Here is a 24,011-nt window from a genome sequence, read left to right as displayed (position 1 = left end):
TTTTAACCAGCTATTTCACAACCCTAGGCCCAGACCTGTCAGTCACCTGTCACTAAATTAATAATCATTTTTTATTTGCTGAGTTAGTGTGGCTGGATCACAGAATAAGCACAGAAGATTTATATGCTGAAATGTGGACTGATGGCGGGAGCACAGAATTAGCGCAAAGGATTTACTGTATATGCTGAAGTGGCGACTTATGGCTGTACCACAAAATTAGCACTCCAGATGTATATGCTGGAAGGTCAGTTTGACACAGGATCCTATCTATCTGAACTATCTGAGAATAAACCGCCTATCTAACTATCTGACTACTTGCAGCAGAATCCTCACTACGCTGTTACCGAAGCCACATGTCCGCTTTTTATATGGAGAGGGACATGTGACTTTGGAAGCCAATGACACAAGACCTTGTGTCTGGATGTTCTGGATGGTTTCTGCACCCTGATTGGCTGCCGGAACCTACAAACATTAAGGTAATAAAAAAAGAAAAAGAATATGTCACGATTCACACCATGACTGTCACCCCTACGTCACGGATCGGGGTGACTTTAGGCTAACAGACAGCTATCACATGTGCAGGGGAGCTTATCTTAGTTATCCCTCCACTGCTACAATGTGATGAAAACACACACAAGATTATTGGCCTATCAGTTTACAGCAGGGGCTTATTTTAGTTATCCCACTGCTCTACAATATACCACGAACTGCAGGGATTTATATATATCCCGCTGTACAGTTCCGCTTGAGAACTTGCAGCTCTCTGGCGCCCCCTTACCCTCAGGTCAGACTAGGTACTGCACCTAGGGTAATTAGTCGTCAGAAAGGCTGCCTGCTATGCACTGGCTATTGGGCACGCTGCAGCGAGGCGATATAACTACTCCCACTCAGGCAGGAACACTAATTATCAACACCGCCGTCGCTACAACTCCCAAATACCCAGAACAAGGTATGCCGCCACCAGCTTCGATTAAACGGGTCTGAAGCCAACCCAAAACAGAATAAGAATAACAGTATGCCACTCCTCTGACCTCTCCCCACCCCCTCCCCTCATCAAACACGTCCCCCCACTCATCATACAGCACCACTAAACTAACAAGAGTACTAACAAAAGAATTAATGGAAAATTGATCACTTGGCAAAATTTTGCTGATTTTGAGGAAAATGCTCGGGAATCCGAACACGAATAATAATAATAATCTTTATTTATATAGCGCCAACATATTCCGCAGCGCTTTACAGTTTAACAGTTTCAAACACAAAAGTCATAAGTAACAACGTTAACAATACAATAATTAAAGCAAAATAAGACGACCCTGCTCGTGAGAGCTTACAATCTACAATGAAGAGCTTACAATCTACAATGAATCCAAATATGCAACGTTCTGTCACCGAAATTAATATTGACAAACGTTTTCCGAACAAGTTCGCTCATCTTTAGTCAATAGCAGCTTTAGAAATATATTTACTTAGAAAGTTGGTGACATGTTCAATACTTATTTCACCCGCTGTATATAGACATTTTAATTCTGTCACGATTCCTCCGGTCAGTGTGGTGAGCTGTCAGTATTATGATAGATAGCTCAGCCGTCCAATCTGAGACTTTGACCTGCTGATTTGTCAATGTGGTGAGTGACAGTCCAATCGCCCAATCAGAGCCAGGGTATGCTGGATTTCATATAGGTGTCTCCTGTTCGGAATTATTCCCAGGCTATTTAGCTGGCTGTCAGGTTCTTATCTCTGTCAGTTGTAGCTCTGCTCAGTTTGGTGTGTGGTTGCTCTGTGCTTTGAGTTCTAGCACTTTGTTGACCACCCTTGGATTTGCCTTTGACAATCTGCTTGCCGAGCCCCTTTTGTCTTGATCCACTACCTTCTTTGAATTCTGACCCTGGACTGTGACTTGACTATGCCTTTGCCTCACCCCTCTGTTTATGACGTACCCTCCTGGCTATTGACCTCAGGTGACTTCCCCACCTCACGGAGAAGTGAGTTACTAGTGACTAGCATCACAATAAAAAAAATCATATTTGGTATCGCTGCATGTGTGATTGTCCAAACTAATATTATGATATTTACCCCATAAAATAAATGTCAAAACAGAAAAAAATATAGAAATGGCAGAATCGCAGTTTTTTCGTCACTTCGCCTCTTACTTATATGAACCCCAAAATGGTACAAATAAAAACTACATGAACTAAAATAAAAAATAAAAAAGCTTTAGATTTTGAAAGGCGAGAAGAAAATAAATGGAAAGTGAAGAGTTTTACTCATAAATCCTAATTTAGAATCAAGTCCGTAAGTTTTCCTTTTGCCAATATCCTATAATTAAAGTTTGTGTTAGTCTTAAATTCGGGCACCATGGCCAGAAGCTGAATTTTCATTTCTATCAGCCGTAGCTTTAATAATCTCGGAGTTGAGGCGGCACAGTTTATTTGGTCAATTTAAGATGTATTCATCAGGTATGGGAAAACATTGAGGTAGTGCCAGACGCTTCTTCAAACAACTGTTTGGACACATGTCTTGCTGTGGCTTGGACAAGGATAGCAGAAAATTGAAGCAGATAAGCTGGTCAGTTGCAAATCCTTACCCCCAGAGAGAAGTCTAGGCGGGAGCCATATGCGGGCTTGGATGGCAGCAGTCAATGATCAGCAAAAATGAAAATGGAGCTCACGGTACAGATAAAGAACCTCGACTTCTGCTGATTTACTAACATCTCTGCTTAGAACATTCAGGTTAATAATTGGTGCTCATGCACACTACAATATTTTTCCAAACAACTTCCTAGATATCGGAATGTATACAGCAGAAAAAATGATTTCCTTATATACTTATTATGGACTTATTATATTATTAGAATGTAACACCCCTTTGAGTTGCCTCCGTGGGCAGGAGGTCTGGTAGTTCTCATCTCATTATGGCTCAGGGCCTACACCCGAATCTTGCTGGGAGCTGTAGTAAACATTCACAAGAGATGAGATTGAAACACTTAAAGGGGTTGTCCTGTGAAAATTGTTAAGTCTGCAGTCACTTTGTGGGACTGCAAACTTATGAATCCCCCTAGTGCACGCATTGTGCGCTGCGAGGATTTGCCAGTTTTGAGCCAGGACTGGTGGATATGTATGCTTTATTAATACCCTGACCAGAATCCGTCTAGTGGGCATGACCTTACTCCATGCACTAGATGGGCTCTGGTTGGGAGAATGCATAAGCGAGCCAGCCGGTCCCAACTCACACACAGGCGAAATCTCGCAGCTCTCAGCGCATGCGCTTGTGGGATTCATAAGTCTGTAGTCACACAGAGCGACTGCAGACTTATCAATTTAGAACAGACAACCTCTTTAATAGCTTTATTTTTAGGGTAATAAATAGTGAAAAATGCAGGAGGAACAGCAAAACAAATTATACTACATAAACCCAGAAGATATATTATTTTGGTAAAGGTACAGAATGTGCGCTGCAGGAGGCCTGGATGTTAAGGATGATACATTCCCTTTAAGTGACACCAGACACATTTCTAATGAATCACACTTAACCCAAAAAAGCTGCAGCAATGCAAATAATACAGTCCAACACTAGGGCCCAGTTGCTGCAGATGCTGGTGCGCTTACAGGAACCGTTGGTGCACTTAATCACCCAATGACAACAAAGAAAAACAATACCTGGGATCAGCCTGAAGCAAGTCAAACAAAAAAAGTCAATAAAGAAAAAAGAAACATGCCGTAAATCAGGGATCACCATAAAATATAACAGTGCTTTATTGGTATATAAGAGCCACAAACAATTCTTACACATATAAAAATCAGATACACATGACACAACAACCCACATTAGAGCTCTACTAAACTAATAACAATAACAAATGACACACTCGATATAAAAAATGTAACGTATAATAACATATCACCAAAGGGTTAATAGGACCAATTGAGAGGATGCACAACTGTATGATCAGCACCTGGTGTATATACAGACATTGAGTATAGATGTATATATGATGCCAAAGAAAATGCATGCACTTATGACACTACCATTCTATGCACAAAGTGGAATAACGTAATTGAACTGGAAAAAAATGTTAACATGTAATCCACAATAAAAAAAAAAAGACATAGAAACCTAATTGCAGATAGCCCAAATGAAAACATATAAATTTAGAATACAGCACCACTTAAATGACTTGTAAAATGTAATGTCAGACACCCAAAAGTGGTCAGATGGATGAGGTAGGAAATGATGCATGACGTGAAGTAAAGAAGTGCATGTTCGGCTGTACAAGGTTCATGTGAGCGTAAGTACGCACGTGTACTGCGACATGTCAGAGGTAAAGAAGTATAAACTGCGCAAGCACAGCAGGAGACACATGTGACAAGTGTCAAAAAGTTAATACAGGCACTGAAACTAGCGCATGCGCCAGATCAACACAGCAAAATAAAAAATGCGCGTGCACGTACGAGTAACACTATGGATACATAGCATATTGAGCAGATGCATAGCTCAACTGCGCGCGCGTGTATCACAATAGATATACAAATGGCATATTGGACAGAGAAAGGAGCTTGTGTCTGTATGTCCGTGTCCATACAGAGAAGGAAACAAGAGGTCATTGCTCTGTGAGAAGTCAAGAAAGAACCAAAATGGACTAACTACCAAGAGACGATAACTAGTGTTGAGCGATACCGTCCGATACTTGAAAGTATCGGTATCGGATAGTATCGGCCGATACCCGAAAAATATCGGATATCGCCGATACCGATATCCGATACCAATACAAGTCAATGGGACATCAAGTATCGGAAGGTATTCTCATGGTTCCCAGGGTCTGAAGGAGAGGAAACTCTCCTTCAGGCCCTGGGATCCATAGGGAGGTGTAAAATAAAGAATAAAAATAAAAAATATTGATATATTTACCTCTCCGGCGGCCCCTGAACTCAGCGCGGGTAACCGGCAGGCTTCTTTGTTCAAAATCAGCGCTTTTAGGACCTGAGAAACACGTCCCGGCTTCTGATTGGTCGCGGGCCGCCCATGTGACCGCCATGCGACCAATCACAAGCCGCGACGTCACCGCAAGCTATTAGCGCGCTCATTTTTAAAAATGAGCGCGTTAATGGCTTTCAAAGACGTAGCGGGTTGTGATTGGTCGCGGCCGCGACCAATCACAAACCGCGACGTCACCGCAAGTTATTGACGCGCTCATTTTTAAAAATGAGCGCGTTAATGGCTTTGAAAGACATAGCGGCTTGTGATTGGTCGCGTGGCCGCGACCAATCACAAGCCGCGACGTCACCGCAAGCTATTGACGCGCTCATTTTTAAAAATGAGCGCGTTAATGGCTTTGAAAGACATAGCGGCTTGTGATTGGTCGCGTGGCCGCGACCAATCACAAGCCGCGACGTCACCGCAAGCTATTAGCGCGCTCATTTTTGAAAAATGAGCGCGTTAATGACTTTCAAAGACGTAGCGGCTTGTGATTGGTCGCGGCCACGCGACCAATCACAAGCCGCTATGTCTTTCAAAGCCATTAACGCGCTCATTTTTAAAAATGAGCGCGTCAATAGCTTGCGGTGACGTCGCGGCTTGTGATTGGTCGCGGCCGCGACCAATCACAACCCGCTACGTCTTTGAAAGCCATTAACGCGCTCATTTTTAAAAATAAGCGCGTTAATAGCTTGCGGTGACGTCGCGGCTTGTGATTGGTCGCGGCCGCGACCAATCACAACCCGCTATGTCTTTGAAAGCCATTAACGCGCTCATTTTTAAAAATGAGCGCGTTAATAGCTTGCGGTGACGTCGCGGCTTGTGATTGGTCGCGTGGCCGCGACCAATCACAAGCCGCTACGTCTTTGAAAGTCATTAACGCGCTCATTTTTCAAAAATGAGCGCGCTAATAGCTTGCGGTGACGTCGCGGCTTGTGATTGGTCGCGTGGCCGCGACCAATCACAAGCCGCAACGTCTTTGAAAGTCATTAACGCGCTCATTTTTCAAAAATGAGCGCGCTAATAGCTTGCGGTGACGTCGCGGCTTGTGATTGGTCGCGTGGCGGTCACATGGGCGGCCCGCGACCAATCAGAAGCCGGGACGTGTTTCTCAGGTCCTAAAAGCGCTGATTTTGAACAACGAAGCCTGCCGGTTACCCGCGGACTCACCAGGGGCCGCCGGAGAGGTAAATATATCAATATTTTTTATTTTAATTCTTTATTTTACACATCTCTATGTATCCGATACCGATACCCGATACCACAAAAGTATCGGATCTCGGTATCGGAATTCCGATACCGCAAGTATCGGCCGATACCCGATACTTGCGGTATCGGAATGCTCAACACTAACGATAACACATCAAAAGATATGCCTGTACATAGTGGAAATAAGGACAGATAGCAAAACAGGAACTGTAGAAGAGCATGTTCTGGAGAGGATCCTCATTAGTGATGAGCACTACTAGAGAAAATAATATGCACACGTTGGGTAATGTTCAAATGCAGGGTTATTGCTGTATTTTTGCCCTTTTGCACTGCTTTCAATGGTGAAAACAACATTCAACAGGACATTTAATTTTAGCATTTTAATACCATATCTGGCCATATGGTGTATGAGATACAGTATGATCAGACACATTGAAAGTCACTTTTTTTTTTTGCAAGGCCATCAGCCGGCCATCACTGTTTGTAGAGGGCCATCAGGTGGCCTTTTCTATTGTTAGAGGGCCAGTAGGTGTCTTGTGGACAGATGAGACCAAGATAAAGATTTTTGGTAAAGCACATAATTCTACTGTTTACTGTAAATGGAATGAGCCCTACAAATAAAAGAACACAGTAGGTACAGTCAAGTATGGTGGAGGTTCAAAGATATTTGGGGTTGTTTTACTACCTCTGGCCCTGGGTGCCTTCACTGTATGCAAGGCATCATGAAATGGGACAATTCCCAAAGGATTTTGGTTCAAAATGTAGTGCCCAGGGTCAAAAAGCTGGGTTTGCATCCTAGGTCATGTGTATTCCAGCAGGACAATGACCCCAAGCATACTTCAAGAACCATACAAAAATAGATTTAAAAAAAGCACCGGAGAGTTCAGAAATGGTAATTTCAGCTGCAGTAACGTAAAGTTTCCCACTACTACCTCTTACATACAGATGCTAGAGAAACTCCAAATGGACACGTTAAATCAGTTAATTTTGCCTGTTTTAACGAATTTCTGAGTACAGAACATCATAAAAAACATGAATTGATCAATGAGTACATGGAAAAAAGCACAGCAAGGCTTAGAATTTATAAGGCAATAATCCCTGACCAGATGCCTCTAATATGTTATCTCTACTGCCACACGTCACCCTAGACAAATTACACATCAGAGCAGTATTATTAGAGAACAGAATCTATTTGAATTACCCCTGAACAAACCGATTAGCTTATTATAGCCGCATCAAGGACTATTATTTCATCAACCCTGCTGGGGAATACAGTGATGCGTTTCGATATGGAGTAGACCAAGATCTTCTGTACTTATATAAACTTTCGTGCCCCAGTTGTGAAATCATGTATGCAGTGTGAAAACTCCCTATGTGACAACCACCTGACAGCCCACAGCAAGGCACTGGATCATATATTACTAATAGAACCCATCGACTCTTTTGGTTTCCAAAAATGTTCCCTGGAGCCTCAGAAAAACATTTTTTTCTCATTACTAAGGAATGGGTCTCCTACATTGGTAAAGTGTATGCACTAAGAGCAAGGGATGACAAAAAATGAAAGGTAGGCACTCCTATACCCCTTTGAAGAGATGTAGTGGAGGGCCTCAGAAAACATTTTTTTCCCATTTTTACAGAGTAGGTATCCTAGACTGGTAATGCCCATGCATTAAGTGCATGGACTGAAAAACATTTACCCCAGGGGGTATAGATATATATCAAAGAATGTTCAAGGTAGGCCTCTAAAAATTGTTAATGCGGTCATCATAAAAACCCTTAAAAAATGTATAGCAAAGGAAACATGATCACCCTATTGATTTGGTGGTGGAGGAGGACACAAAAAAAAAAGAAATCCTGAAGCGTACACCCATGCTTAGTTGGGAAGAGGTGCATGGGAATAGATCAGAAAAAAAAATACTGGATTTAAGTTTATATTCCATTGCTGTTATCTGTGGTTTACAGAAGTCTGGCAGAATCCAGTCCTTGTTCATTTCGATAAGAGTCAGCCTGTCAGCATTTCCAGTTGACAGGTAGTTGCAACTATCGGTTATAATACCCCTGGAAGCACTAAAAATCCACTCAGACAAAACACTAGCAGCTAGCCAGAACCTCCAAGGTGTAGAGGGACAGTTCATGCCACGTGTCTAGCTTGGATACCCAATAGTTCTAAGGCACAAAGGAATCAAGGAGGACGCTGATACGGTCAACATGGTACTCCTTCAGCATCTTCCAAAACTTTTCCCTCCTTTTCAGAGTACCCCGCGCATCAGGCCCTGGGTACTGGGAGGGTCTGAGAAAATTGTCCCAGTCCTGCCTCTGCTGCATCTGGTGTTAGGCTCCCTCATATTCACTCCTTGGTTGTCGAAGGAACTTTGACCGCTGCCGCCAGATTTCTGAGATGAGAATTTTGTAATAATACAACTAAGGATTTCTGGTACTCCAACATTTTATTAGACCTTCCCAGCATGGGAAAGAGGGAAGGAAAGTTCTCCTTGTAGTGTTAGTCTAGAAGGGTGACGAAACAGAAATTAGTTTTGGCCAAAATGCGTACAATGAGAGGGTCATGAGAAAGGCAGTGGATCATAAACTCAGCCATGTGTGCCAGACTGCCAACAGCCAAGACTTCCCTTTCTGTATCAAGAGGATGACTGCCCATGTTTGCCTCATCCTCCTCCTCATTCTCCCTCTCTTCATCTTCAGGCCATCTACCCTGTAGAGATGGGTTGAAGGTGGTTTGGGTTGTACCATCTGCAGCGCAGGTAACTAGCTTCTGTTCCTTCTCCTCCTCATTATCACCCAATACGCATTGAGAAGATGAGATGAGGCTGGGCGGTGTAGCATCACCCAATCTAGTTTCCTGCTCCATCTCAACCTGTCTGCAAATCTTCCTCTTTAATCATGAGTATGGAGTGCTTCAGTAGACAGAGAAGCGGGATGATGATGCTGATTATGGCATCATTGCCGCTCACCATCTTGGTCAAGGCCTCAAAGTTTTGGAGAACCACATAGATGTCAGACATCCATGCGAATTCATCAGCTCTTATGTGCGGGGGATGACCGAAATACTGATGTGCATGGTGTAGCAGGTATTCAACTTCTGCCCTATGCTGCTCACAAAGCCTTGCCAACATATTTAACGTTGAGTTCCAACGGAAGTTTCAAACAGTGCTGCAGCACTGTCAGGGTGGTGGCAGCTGTTGCTGACTTGTAGAAATAGGCACACACGTGGAATACTTTCACAAATAGCTCAGGCAGATCTGCGTAGGATTTGAGAATCCATTGAACCACTAAGTTTAGCATGTGGACCAGGCATGTATGTAGGCGAGATTGCCATGCTTCAGAGCCGCCATCAGGTTATGGTCATTATCACACACGACCATGCATGGCTGTAGGTTCAGGGACTAGAACCACAGATCAATCTGGTCTACAATGTTCACCTTGTGTGCCATCAGGGAAATGTAGCACTCCTGGCCACAAGCACTTGTCCAGGTGTCTGAGGTTAAGTGGACCTTCCCAGTAACAGCTTTAGTCAGGGCACGACTGATGTTATGGGACACATGCTTGGGGACTGCACACTGGAAGAAATAGTGGTGGCTGGGGATCAAGTATCAAGGGATGGCCACTGCAATGAGGTTGCGGAAAACTTCCATCCCTAAAAGCCTAAATGACAACATTTCCAGGGCAAGCAGTCTGGAAATGTGGCCGTTTAGTATTGTGGCCTGTGGGTGGGTGGCTGCGTATTTATGTTTGTGTTCCAAAGACTGGGGTAGGGACAACTGAATGCTGCGCTGGGACAAGGACGTGGATGTGGTTGCTGATGGTGGTTGCAAATGTGCAACAACAGGTGCAGGGAGGGAGGCATCTTCACCTGCGTCATGGACAGAGGATTGGCATCTACGGAGAACAGGGGAAAAGGCAGTGGTCTCACCCACAGACACTGTTTTGTAGATGCTGGCGTTTGCCTCAACTAGTCAGGTGCTTTTCAGTCATGTGCCTAAGCATGCTGGTGGTGGTCAGGCTGGTAGTTTTGCAACCCTTGCTGATGCTGCCATGGCGTATGTTGCAAATGGCCTTTTTTGGAGTAACTGGGCTGTCTTTAAAAAAACATCAGTCTGAGCTACACCTAACCCTTTGCCTGGCAACTTCACCCGTGTTGGTGCTCTGGGAACAGTTGCCCGCCTTGTGTCTCTGGCCACCCCACTGCCTCTTTCTGCCTGCTGTAGTGCTGCAAATCCCTCTCCCTGTGTGCTGCTGTCCTTTGTTCTCCATGTCACCCTCCCAGGTTGGATCAGTGAATTCATCGTCCACCACCTCGTCTTCCACTTCCGCACCTTGGTCCTCCTACTGACTTACTGACATAACAACACCACTTGTTGGCAATTGTGTCACATCATCATCCACCTCTTGCGGCAGTAATTGCATTTTTCTAGCATAGCCTTCTTGTGAGCATGGCTGCGCAAATATTTGGGCATCGCTACAGACAATCGCCTCATGTCCCGCTTGAGACCAGGCAAGAGGCCACAATCTATAAATGGAAATGTGAAAAGCTCTTTGCAGTGTCCAAGTTTGGGATCATTTTACTTCAAACAGCATAGTGAGAGGAAGGAGGATCAGGGTGAGGATTATGTGGTCCAGAATCACGTCTACTGAGATTACACCATGTGGAAGACAAGGCAATGCTGGCAAATTGACTGGAAGCATTATCTGCTATCCATCCAACAACCTTATCACACTGGTCTAACTTCAAGAGTAGTGTTCCACGCACCTCTACAAAGTGGGACAGGAAGCTAGATCGACATGATGTGTGTGTTCCACAGGAGACACAGTTTCACCTTGCCCAAAACATTCGCCTTCTGCGCTCACTATCAGCATCACATCTCTTCCCCATACCTTACCACGCACCATGCTCATTTTAAATTACGTATGACATATCCCTGTTGAGAAAACATTTAAGTATTACAATGGCAGGAAAACTGACCCACTTCAGATAGACTTATTAAACTGCAGTATCAATACAATGATGCTATTTGTATCCAAACAAGTTTTTTTTGTGTGTTTTGAGGCCCAACTGCAGCAGGAAAAATGCTGTATAAAATGGCACTGCTTAAAAGAATTGCAGTATTACAATGGCGGGAAAAATTGTCCAACTTCAAATGGACTTATTAGACTGCACAATAGAGCGATGCTATTTGTAACCAAACAATGTTTTTTGTGTGTTTTGATGCCCAACTGCAGCGTGATAAATCCTGTATAAAATTACACTGCTGAAAAAATTGCAGTATTTCTCTTGCAGGAAGATTTGCACTCCTCAGATGGACTGGTTACACTGTAGGAGCATTATAGTGATACTATTGAGATCCAACCAAGTTTGGCTATATTTTTTTGACACACAACTGCCACAGGAAAAAAATGGTGTATAATATTTCCTGGCTCACAACAATTTGCAGGATTAAGAGATAAAATAATATTATTATCCCTGAAAAAGAGTTTTGGTACAAGTTGCAGGCTGCGGTGTTGTGAATTCTGTGGCAGAGCTCTCTCCTGTGGTCACAAGTGGTACTGCGGCTTCTGAGTTTCCTTCCTCAGGTGATGTGATGAAGTCGTTAGGTGCTGCTCTATTTAACTCCACCTAGTGCTTTGCTCCTGGCCTCCAGTCAATGTTCTAGTGTTGGTCTTGCTTCCTCCTGGATCGTTCCTGTGGCCTGTCTGCTCTTCATAAGCTAAGTTTTGCTTGTGTTATTTTTGTTTGCTATTTTTTCTGTCCAGCTTGCTTAATTGGTTTTTCTTGCTTGCTGGAAGCTCTGGGACGCAGAGGGAGCACCTCCGTACCGTTAGTTGGTGTGGAGGGTCTTTTTGCCCCTCTGCGTGGTTGTTTGTAGGGTTTTGTGTTGACCGCAAAGTTATCTTTCCTATCTTCGGTCTGTTCAGTAAGTTGGGCCTCACTTTGCTAAATCTATTTCATCTCTGTGTTTGTATTTTCATCTCTACTCACAGTCATTATATGTGGGAGGCTACCTTTTCCTTTGGGGTATTTCTCTGAGGCAAGGTAGGCTTATTTTTCTATCTTAAGCCTAGCTAGTTTCTCAGGCTGTGACGAGTTGCATAGGGAGCGTTAGGCGCAATCCACGGCTGCCTCTAGTGTGGTTGGATAGGATTAGGGATTGTGGTCAGCAGAGTTCCCACGTCTCAGAGCTCGTCCTATGTCTTTTGGTTATTATCAGGTCACTTTGTGTACTCTGAACTTCAAGGTCCATTGTGGTTCTGAATTACCTAATCATAACACTGCGGCATAAAGGACGAGCAATTCACCCTATCCTGTCCTACATGATCCCTTCTGCACAATCTCTCCCTAAGTGCTGCTAGTAGTATTACTATTTATCATTAGCCCTAAGAAGGGCTGTTGTTGTACTTTAAAGGAAATGTTAATGTGGTTGAATCTCTGGCTAATACGCAGCTACAATTCTGTCCCTCTCTCATCAGCACCTCTCACTGCTTTGATTGTTTCCGGAGTACAGTGGGACAAGTTTGGCGCCACTGGTCTAATATAGACATGATGACGCTATGCGACCAGCCAATCACAGTAATGTCACAGCCAAGACTGCTAAGGTATTACAGGCAATCCCAACATGTTCATTGGCTGTCTACAAAGCGCCAAATATGCGGGGCGGGGCTTCAAGCTCCCGCTCGAGCATTCCAAAAATACATGTCGAGTAACGAGCATCTCGAGCACACTGATGTTCGAGCAACTGACGAGTAGTGACTAGGGTTGAGCGAAACGGGTCGAAATTGTTCAAAAGTCGCCGACTTTTGGCAAGGTCGGGTTTCATGAAACCCGACCCGACCCCAGTGGGGGGTCGGCCATGAAGTCGGCGATCTTTTGAATCTGGAATCGGAATTCTGATCCCGATTCCCGATATGTTTAAGATATCGGGAATTGGTATCGGAATTCAGATTAAAGTGTAAAATATAGAATTAAAATAAAAAATATTGCAATACTTACCCTCTGACGCGCCCTGGTACTAACCGGCAGCCTTCCTCCTTCGAATCCGCGCTTCTAGGACCTTGCCGTGACGTCGCGGTGACGTCGCGGCTTGTGATTGGCCGCGCGGCCGCCCATGTGACCGCTCGCGCGGCCAATCACAAGCCGCGACGTCACCCGCGACGTCACCGAAGGTCCTGGAAGGGCTGATTCTTAGGAAGGAAGGCTGTCGGAAGGAAGCAGGGCGCTTCCGAGGGTGAGTATATACCTAATAGGAATATACTCACCCTCGGAAGCGCCCTGCTTCCTTCCGACAGCCTTCCTTCCTAAGAATCAGCCCTTCCAGGACCTTCGGTGACGTCGCGGCTTGTGATTGGCCGCGCGAGCGGTCACATGGGCGGCCGCGCGGCCAATCACAAGCCGCGACGTCACCCGCGACGTCACCGAAGGTCCTGGAAGGCTGATTCTAAGGAAGGAAGGTTCCCGGTTAGTACCAGGGCGCGTCAGAGGGTAAGTATAAGGATATTTTTTATTTTAATTCTATATTTTACACTTAAATATGGATCCCAGGGCCTGAAGGAGAGTTTCCGCTCCTTCAGACCCTGGGAACCATGGAAACCCAATGCACTGCATTGGGTTTCGAGTTTCGGCCGACCCCGACCCCGACTTTTTTATAGGATCGGCCGATTTCACTCGACCCGACTTTTCCAAAAGTCGGGTTTCGTGAAACCCGACCCGATCCTATAAAAGTGAAGGTCGCTCAATCCTAGTAGTGACGAGTACGCTCGCTCATCACTAATCCTCATTTTCAGTCTTTTAGGAAACCAACACTCAATTGAGCCCTTCTGCATGTCTGAGCCTCATCGACTGTGTCAAAAGTTTTCTGAAAGAGCAGCTACACTTTTAAGAGCTGTCTGGGTTCGAAACAAAAGTCTGCAGGCATGACTTCCCACTATTTCCAGTGTGAGCAGTCAGTCATGTGCTGACTAGAGGCGTTCAGCAGAATAGCAGAGAATTGAGAGAATCCAGAAGACTTGTCGGCATGTGACCGCACACAGACTGTCACACACTGTCAGGATTCAGCAGAGTGAATTCATATAGAGTGACAGCATATTTTTTCTGAGTGCGGACAACTGCTTTAAAGGGAATCTGTCAGCAGGTTTTTGATATGTAGTCTGGGAGCAACATGATGTAGGGGCTGAGATCCTGATTTCAGCAATATGTCACTTACTGGCCTATTTTTGTTTCAATAAAATCAGTGTAATAAGCAGGAGATTATCACTGCAGGACTAGGTGTCACATGCCTCCTAGTCCAACCACGCCCTTAGCACTGATTAGCAGCTTTCAGTTAATATACATTGTACACAGAAAGCAGCCAATCAGTGATGTGGGCGGGGTTATACACAGCTGAGCATTCCGAGAACCGCTAGATCTGCAGCAGAGAAGACATGATTCTATCACAACTGCTGCATGCAGTAAAGTAAGCGATACATTTCTAGAATCAGGGTCTTTGTCTCTATATCATGCTGCTGATAGATTACATAGCAAAGACTAACAACATATTCCCTTTAAGACAAATAGTGACTACTCATAGAGCTCACAGGAAGGAGGCCACCAAGGGTGAAATAGTTACAGGTTTTTATAGGTAGATAGGAAACTGTGTATAAAAAAATAATGTATGACTCCCTAGTGGCAGCTGCAGGTATCCAGAATTGTATTATTTAAAGGGGTTTTCCAACTTATGCTTATGTATGTGTTCATTATCATGCTGTTTGATCTTGGAAAAACCTTTAAACTCTATGTCTTGTATTTGCATCAAAGTGTATTGCAATTTCATTGCACATTATTAATCGCATACTGTCTACTCATTCAAACATTGATTTTGCATTTGAGCAAAGAAAAAAATCTAATTTTCGTAGAAATACTTTTAGGGTAAATATTCAACTCCCTCGTACAGTTGTGACGATAGTGTGCAGGTACAGGTAATTATCAATGCTGAGGGCTCAGGAAATTTCATGAGATGACTCACTGAGGTTACACAAAGATCCAAACTAATTCTCAGAGTTTCGAGCTCAACTCTGCCTGACTGTCAGCAGATCAGAAGCTTTATGACATATATCTGTAAACTTAGGAGTGTGCGTTATTTTATTATTCTTACACTATTTCATATGGACAGGGATCTGCCAGAAAAATGTAGCTGAAGCAATATAGATCCTTCCAAAGTAAATGTACGCTAGTCCTCCCCATGCAACGCTATGACTAGAGATGAGCGAAATTTTCAAAGTTCGGTTCGACTATATTCGCCGAACATAGCCCAACATCATTCAATTCAATGGGAGGCAAAAAAAATGCATAAGTAACACTTTCAGGGGGTCCAAAAGCAGCCAAAACGGCTCAATTGACCCATCAATCGCACTGTAAATTAATAATTTAAAAACAAATTTGATGTGGGTTCCCTTTTATTTTTGATAACCAGCCAGGCAAAACTGACAGTTGTGGGCAACAACCCTCAGCTGTTAGCGTTAGCAAGTCTAGTTATCAAGAATAGAGCGGTCACACACTGTTTTTTTTTTCAATTATTTAAATAAATTATTTAAAAGAATGGAATGGGGGACCCACCCCTATTTTTAACAACCAGCCAAGCTAAAGATTCTCAGGCTAGCAACATGGACATTGCCCCCCAAGCCTAAAAATAGCAGCCCGCAGACTCCCAGAAATGGCGCATCTGTTAGGTCAGAAAGGTCCTGGGACAGCAAGTGAACTCAGTTCAAATCACTGACGTCAGCGCAAGCACCGTTTCAACTTTTATCACAGGGCGTTGATGCTGACATCAATGAATGAACTGAGTTGATTGGCTGTGAACTCCCAGGACCTTTCTGACGGTACCGCGACCTTGAGAACATTCTCACATTCACAGTAATGTCACTCAGGTCATAGCACATGCTGCTCAGTGTCTCTGCTGGATGGCAGGCGTATAGTTACATCATGTATCAATGTAGCGTACATCTAGATGTAGCAGAGCTAGATCCGTCGCAGGACAAATGAATTATTATCTTCTCAGCGGACAGGTGAGGAATATTGGTGTCACAGCTCTGTTGTCGGGTGTTTCAGGACCAGGGGCTCCTTCCCTGTCCCTAATGCTAGGGGCGCCCTAGCTCACCCTGTTCCCCGGATTACTTCTGATGGTAAAGATGCCGGAGGAAGAGAGGAGTAGTAGTGTACCATAATACACCAACCAGACTAACAAGATAATATGAACAGGGGTAACGACAAATAACAATCATACAAATATACACTCACAAATAACAGGGGAAGGCACCGGGGAGTGGAAGATGGAGTTAAACCAAAGTAAGAGAAGAAAGGTAATTATCACACACTCAAAACCTGGCAACAGTCAACAATAAATCCGCCAACCTCCTTCTTCAATAATAAACATCAACAACCTCCAGCCATGTAGCAAACAATGAGTGCTAGCTCATTGCTAACTCTGACAAGGAGTGCTAGCCTGGACCCAGTTTATATAGGAGATGGGAGTGGCTAACAGTGAACAGCTGAGAACCTAAACTCTCCAGGAGCTCTCAACTGAGCAGATTAACACCTGCACTGCCAAAAAGAAATTTACACTGTTTAATATGAAGGTGAAGTGCTTCTAACTAGTGAAGGAGTAGGAAAAATCAGACACTGCGGTCTTCTGGCCACTCTTTGTGACAATTGTGGTTTATTATTTTAATTTTGTTACAGTAGACCATGGCTTCTGTGGACTGAGTGATGATGTGAGTATGGTTTAACAAACAGACATGTATTCAATCTGTCTAGCAGCCGCAAATCATGCAGCTGCGTCAACATAAACTAAATCTCCGAGCACGCCGAAATACTCGGAGACCACCTGAGCATGCTCGGAGAAACTCGAGTAACGAGCATCCTCGCTCATCAATAAATATAACTATAGGATTAGTACTGGATAGGTGTCTTACAGCAGGCTGCTATTTCTAGGCTGGGGGGGCAATATTCATGGCCTCATACTAACCTGAGAATACCAGCCCCCAGCTGTCAGCTTTAGATTGGCTGGTTGCCAGCAATGGGGGGACCCCATGCCATTTTTTTTAAATTATTTATTTAAATAATAAAAAAAATTACGACATGGGTACCTGTCTATTCTTGATAGCCAGCCTTGCTGAAGCTGACAGCTGAGGGTTGCAGCTCGCAGCTGTCGGTTTTGCCTGGATAGTTATCAAAAATACAGGGGAACTCTACATCATTTTTTTAAATGTATTTATTTATAAATTATATAACTTTTATGTATTTATTTATAGCGTATGTGACGGCTGATGAATACTCACATCAGCCACTGTCTGCTTTCGATGTTAACAGTTGAATACAACTCTCAACATTGTCCCTGTTGGCGCTGATCGCAGCACGAGCAGGGGACATTGTTGAGAGCTGTCTTCAATTCAGCACCTGGTGCTGGGGTACAGTGTGAACAGTACCGCTGATTCCCAGGTGCCAGCATGTGTAACACTAGTGATGACACACGCATGTCACCCATGTGCCATCAGTATGCACGTTTGTGAGATGTTTTATGGCCCATGCTGCTACCCCAAACACTCACATCTGAAAGAGCCATTAGTGAACTCGATCATTTACTGAACTTTAGATGACTTTTGTCAATTTTTAGGAAAAAGATGGGAAATCCGAACATGAATCCGAATGGGCAAAGTTCGTGCTGAATTTGAGATTGGCGAACGTTTTCCGAACAAGGTCACTCATCTGTAGCCATGACGTCTAGTAGGTGGCAGAAGCACCCAGTATGCCAGGCATTGTATTAACCGGACAGAAGTCAAGACTACGTTGGTCCAATTGAGATGGGGGCTCTAATTGGATACTGATCTAGGGTAGTTTGAATTTTTTTGCTAATCTCTAATAGAAAACCTTTAATCTTTGTCAATAATGAGTATGACAGATAACAAGACTGGCTCCAAATGACTTTCAGGCATGAAGCGGGTCAAGTAATACCACCTAGCGAAATATCACATGTTGTATCACATGCACCTTTCTCACTTACCTAAATCTCTCTATTGGGAAATCAAAGGACCATACAAAGATCAACAACATAAAGCCCTCTTTTGGTCCATCTCCAGAAAGCCATGCCGTGAGTCTTTGGTGGAGATTTCTTGAGGTAAAAGTTAAGTCAAGTTAGGCCCACAGTGCAGTTAAAGAGGTTTATTTGAATAGGAGGCAGATGTGTAGTACTCTGCCGTGGCCACTATCAGAAGATGAACAGCTGATTGGCGGGGGGTGCCGGGTGTCGAACCACAACCGATCAGACAGCTGGTACAGGGCTAAACACATATGAAATCCTAATTAGTCAATAAAAAGGATTCCCTGATCAGTTCTCCTAATTAGACAGTCAGTTGAACATTTTGATTGGCTATAATGGTCTCTTGCAAACCAAGCCTGGTAGCCAAACACAGCTGAATGCATTGCGCAGCATCCTTGTTAGTACCACTTCAGAGATTGAGACAGAAGCGGCATTTTTTTCACGTCCTCTCCATGAAATAACTGCTCATTTGGGCTCATTCCCAAGGGTCCATGGACAACTTCTAAATCAGTTTCAGCACTCCTTAAAGTAACCCTGTCAAAAGATCAAGAGTGACTAGTTTTTGCTTTTATCCTATTCCCGCGGCTCCCTTGAGTATTCCGTTTTTGATTTTTTTTGTAAATCCATCATACTGTTCCAGAGCTATGGGCCTTTTTATTTAGCACTATTTTTGTAATGGTATTTGTAAAGTGGGTGTGGCTCACAGATTCTCTGGGGGGCGTGTCTCTGCATAAATACTCTGTGAGCACCGCCCCTTTGTAAAGACCATAAAAAGTAGTGGAAAACAAAAAGGTCCATATCTCTGGAAATGTATGGTGGATTTTAAAAATTCAAAAAGCTGTATATTCAGAGTAACTGCAGGAACACAATAAGTGCAAAAACTGGACACTTTTGACTTGATGACAGGTTCTCTTTAAATGGGTATTCCCATGCTGTGGGAGGTTAGTTCATCCTGGCATTATCATATATATCTCGTGAGGTCAAATAATCACTTTTAGACAAAATTACCCCTATTAGCATGTTTTTTCTTTGCTCTTTTTCTACAATTCATTTCCAGTGTGCATATACAAGCACTCGGAACTGCGGTACTTTTCTATGTTTTATTACCTATTATTTTCTTGTGCTATAGAAGTAATCTTTTTTACTTTAGCTTTAGAGGTGAGATCTGACTTGTTTCGCCCCCTCAGGCAGTTTTTTCTGTATATCTCAGCCATGATTCTCTTCAATTCCAGAGATAAACAGGCAGTTCTTTGCATGCAAGCTATTCTGAATGTCTAAACCTCCCATACATTATTAAAGCATGATCCATCCCCGGCTGTGCCTTTCCATGCAGTAATATGATTTTACATGCAAGTCAGACAGATAATATGTATAATTACTCGCAATCTGCCTCTTTTATCTTGCAGATGGAGAGATGGAAATTTCACCATCGAAACAAATAATAATATGCAAAATAGAATCAATTTGAAGATAGGAAAATCGGGGCTGTAATTGTGATAACCTTTCCAATAGCTGGAAAAGGCAAATCATCCGGCACGCTATGCTTAGCGGCTAAAATGCAGTGATTGTTATCGTACGATGCAAACCCGGCCATACACCACAGTACTGTGATGAGTCCAGAGCAGCAACCGACAACCTGTTTACAGTATATATTCCTCAGGCAGGGGCGTACATAGAAATCATGGGGCCCCGTAACAGAAGTTCTAATACCCCCCCACCCCCCCCAAAAAAAAAAGAATAATAATTGTTGGGGTCACAGAAGAGCATATGTCACAACTTTCCAGCCTTTAAATAGTAGTTTTCCTCCTGCTGAAGTCCTAGATTACTATTTCATTGCTCCCATAAAGTATGATGTCAACAAAGTGCTCCACAAACACAGTATGCTACCCTCATAGTGAATTCCTCCACATGCACAATATAATGACCCTACTGTACCGCACCTCAACTCCCAAGGCAAAGTATGGTGACCCCAAGACAGTGTGATCCCTCAACTGTGAGCCCCACACAGCCTTCCATGCAGTATATTGGGCTTAAAAACAGTATAATAGTATAATGTGCCAACCATAATCCTCCATACAATGTAATGCTTCCCCCATAATCCTCCATATAGTACAATGCACCCTCCATAATCCTCCATATAGTATAATGTACCCTCCATAATCTTCCATATAATGTAACGCTTCCCCCATAATCCATCATATAGTATAATGTACCCTCCATAATCCTCCATATAGTGTAATGCTTCCCCATAATCCTTCATATAGTGTAATGCTTCCCCCATAATCCTTCATATAGTATAATGCACCCTCCATAATCATCCATATAGTATAATGCACCCTCCATAATCCTCCATATAGTGTAATGCTTCCCCCGTAATCCTTCATATAGTATAATGCACCCTCCATAATCCTCCATAAAGTATAATGCACCCTCCATAATCCTCCATATAGTAAAATTCACCCCCCATAATCCTCCACATAGTGTAATATGTCCCCCATAATCATCCGTATAGTATAATAAGCCCCAAAATCCTCCTAATTGTATAATGCACCCTTAAGGTCCTCTATATAATATAATGCACCCACATGGTCCTCCATACAATATAATGAACCCCCCATGGTCCTTCATACTATATAATTTACTCACCATGGCCCTCCATACAATATAATGCTCCCTCCATAATCCTCCATACAATATATTGTACCATCCATGGTCCTCCATACTATAGAATTTACTCCCCATGGTCCTCCATACAATATAATGCACCCCCCATGGTCCTCCAAACAATATAATGTACCCCCTATGATCCTCCATACAATATAATGCACCCTCCATGGTTCTCCATACAATATAATGCACCCCATGGTCCTCCATACAATATAATGCACCCCCCATGGTCCTCCACACAATATAATGCACTCTCATGGTCCTCCATACAATATAATGCACCCCCCATGGTTCTCCATACAATATAATGCACCCCATGGTCCTCCATACAATATAATGCACCCAAGGTCCTCCATACAATATAATGCACCCCCCATGGTCCTCCATACAATATAATGCACTCCCATGGTCCTCCATACAATATAATGCACTCCCATGGTCCTTCATACAATATAATGCACCCCCTATGGTCCTTCATACACTATTTTGGCCACCAGTAATTGATTTAAATAAATAAACACAATACTCACCTCTCCTCGTTCCACCCTATGCTCTGGTCTGCTGAGCGTGTGGTGTGAAGCACCGCACATCTCAAAACAGAGGGCGCGCTATAATGATGTCACCGCACCCGCTGCTCTGTGTGACTCATTTCTGGACAGGGAGTGTGGGGAAAGTGGCATAACAGCTGAAATGGCAGTGCTATGAGAGAGCTGATAGAAGGGTTTGTAATGTGACACAGCTACACTCAGCTGTGCTGCCTCATTGCCACACAGGGACCTTATCTGAAAGGTGTGCGTCATCTGTAATCTAATCTCCAAAAACGTTCTAGACCAGGAGATCAGACACTGAGAATATAGTGGAGGTGTGCTATTTTTCTACTGTATTACCACCTGCTTATAATTGGGAAACCGTTACAGAGGGAAGATGTACACCTCCCATTGAAAAATATAGGATAACACCCACTTGAACGTAACAAAAACTAAATCTTTAGGTGCCGAATACTTTGATTGGTAATATGTCCTAAATAAAGAGCCAAAGAAGAAGAAATCAGAGACTCAGAAATATGAACAAAGAGATTGTGGTCTTTGGGCCTCTGCAGGCACCAGGGCTTAGGTGCAACCTGCATCCTCTGTAGCTATGTCCCAGAAAAGCAGAATACTTTCCGGTATACCAGTATACCAGTACTTAGCTACGAGCAAGTGAGGGCAAAGAGTTTTCAAATTTATTAGTTACAACGATAGGAGATGTGCAGTTATATAGGTTAGGGACTGAAAATGAGATCTGATCCACATGGAAGATGCCCAAGCAAGGTGGTCGTAGGCGAGCTTTGGTCCCCACTCCCTCTGGCATCCTACAGACAAAGAGTGTCTCAGTCCTGTTGTGCTGCTGTGTATGTGGTGCTTTCCACTTACTTCTGGCCAGCAGGCCTTTTCTGAGTCCAGGAAATCCCTGTTCTGGAACCAGGGCAGCAAACAGTCCAGGAAACACGTGGTTAATAAAAACCTAACTTTTACTTAGAGAATTGCAGTCTGTACAATATTTACAAGCAGGTTTAAAGGATCAGGCCCAACAGGTTGTCATCTTTCCCACAGTTATCGGATACATCTTTAGCCCTGGTTCTCGGGATAAGTGGCATATCCCCCTTTCTGGCATTCCTAGCCCTTGGGGATCTTCCTTACCTCTAACAGCATTTCTGGATTGTGAAACCTTCCACCCCATGTAGTCTGAGTCCATCCTTTCATCTAGCTTCACAAGCTGAGTGTGCCCCAAACCCCCGACGTCCATCTCGAGGTTGCCCTTAGTCATTAGACGGAATAACATGGAAGGTATTTATGGCAATCTGCTGTCCCGAATATTGAGCTCGCATTGTCCCTAGCAGCCCACTATTCCGGATGCGTATGCACTCCTGCCTTCCCATTAAATGAACGGTCACTTCCTGCCTCTGCCTCTTACACTCAGTTCCCCCTCCCATCTGGGCTGGCCCTACAGTTAACCCTGTCCCAGCTAACTGCAACCCCATGGGGTATTCTACCTGTATCACATACAAGTCCATAAAACACATTTAACCTTTGGGAGTCTGGAAGCAGTTCATCAACGTTACACACAAACAGTTTTCTTTATTTTTAACCTCCTCGGTTCTACCTACTTGTACAAATGCATTGAACTCATGCCATCAGTGTTTTTTTTTTTTCCAAAAAGGACACAAAGTGGTCAAAGAATATTGGCTCTTGGCAGTTCAATTTATATGGCAAGATCAGATTTGTATGAAAACTGAGTGGTGGATTTTTCAATAAAGCCAAGGTTCTCAACACTTTAACGAAAATACAAGTTACCAGGGGAGCATGTTTCATTACCGGTGTTCGTGACAAGACCCTGGGGCAGAATATGAGACCAGCTACAACATATCATTACATGAGGTTCTCTCATACAACAAGCTGCCAGCCAGATCCGATTCCCTAAGCTGCAAGCATCTGTCTAGGGCCGTTGTCACTGCCTAGTATGTGATGTGATGAATCACCAACGCGAACCAGTAAGAATGTGAACACAAATACAAACAATTCAGATTAACATTGATGTAAACAGGTCATGCTCTTACTATAGGAAGCATCAAAGGGTATAGTGTCAAGGTATACTGTATACAACATTATATTTCTCCTTCATGTAAAGCAAGTAAAAAAAACTGCTTAGAAAGATATGGTGAAAAAAGAAAAAGCCCTACATGTTGCTTTATTTAAAAGCCATGTGCACCTTTGTACAGATTTTTTGCACTTTTGCACAATGATACAGATCCATGCTTGTAGTTTTTAGTATCTTTTTTTGCTCTTCATTTCAGTTTTTTCAGGGTTAGAGATAGCAGCAAAGAAGTGGAGGTGGTTATTCATAGATCTCCCGCGTGGTGAGGGAAGAAAGCATGTACAGTGTCAGGGAGAGCAGAGGAAACGGACTATGGTACATAAAGGAAGCACAACAAAGAGAAAGTAGTTGCATGGTCGAAGTTGTGCTAAGTTATGAGCTAATAAAGCTAGCAGCAGCCTAGATACACACATAGTTCACATCCAGCCTATAGTACTGGGAGGGACACTA

The sequence above is a fragment of the Ranitomeya imitator genome, chromosome 4, assembly GCF_032444005.1.
Source record: "Ranitomeya imitator isolate aRanImi1 chromosome 4, aRanImi1.pri, whole genome shotgun sequence".
NCBI classification, from domain to species: domain Eukaryota; kingdom Metazoa; phylum Chordata; class Amphibia; order Anura; family Dendrobatidae; genus Ranitomeya; species Ranitomeya imitator.
This window is presented reverse-complemented; position numbering follows the sequence as displayed.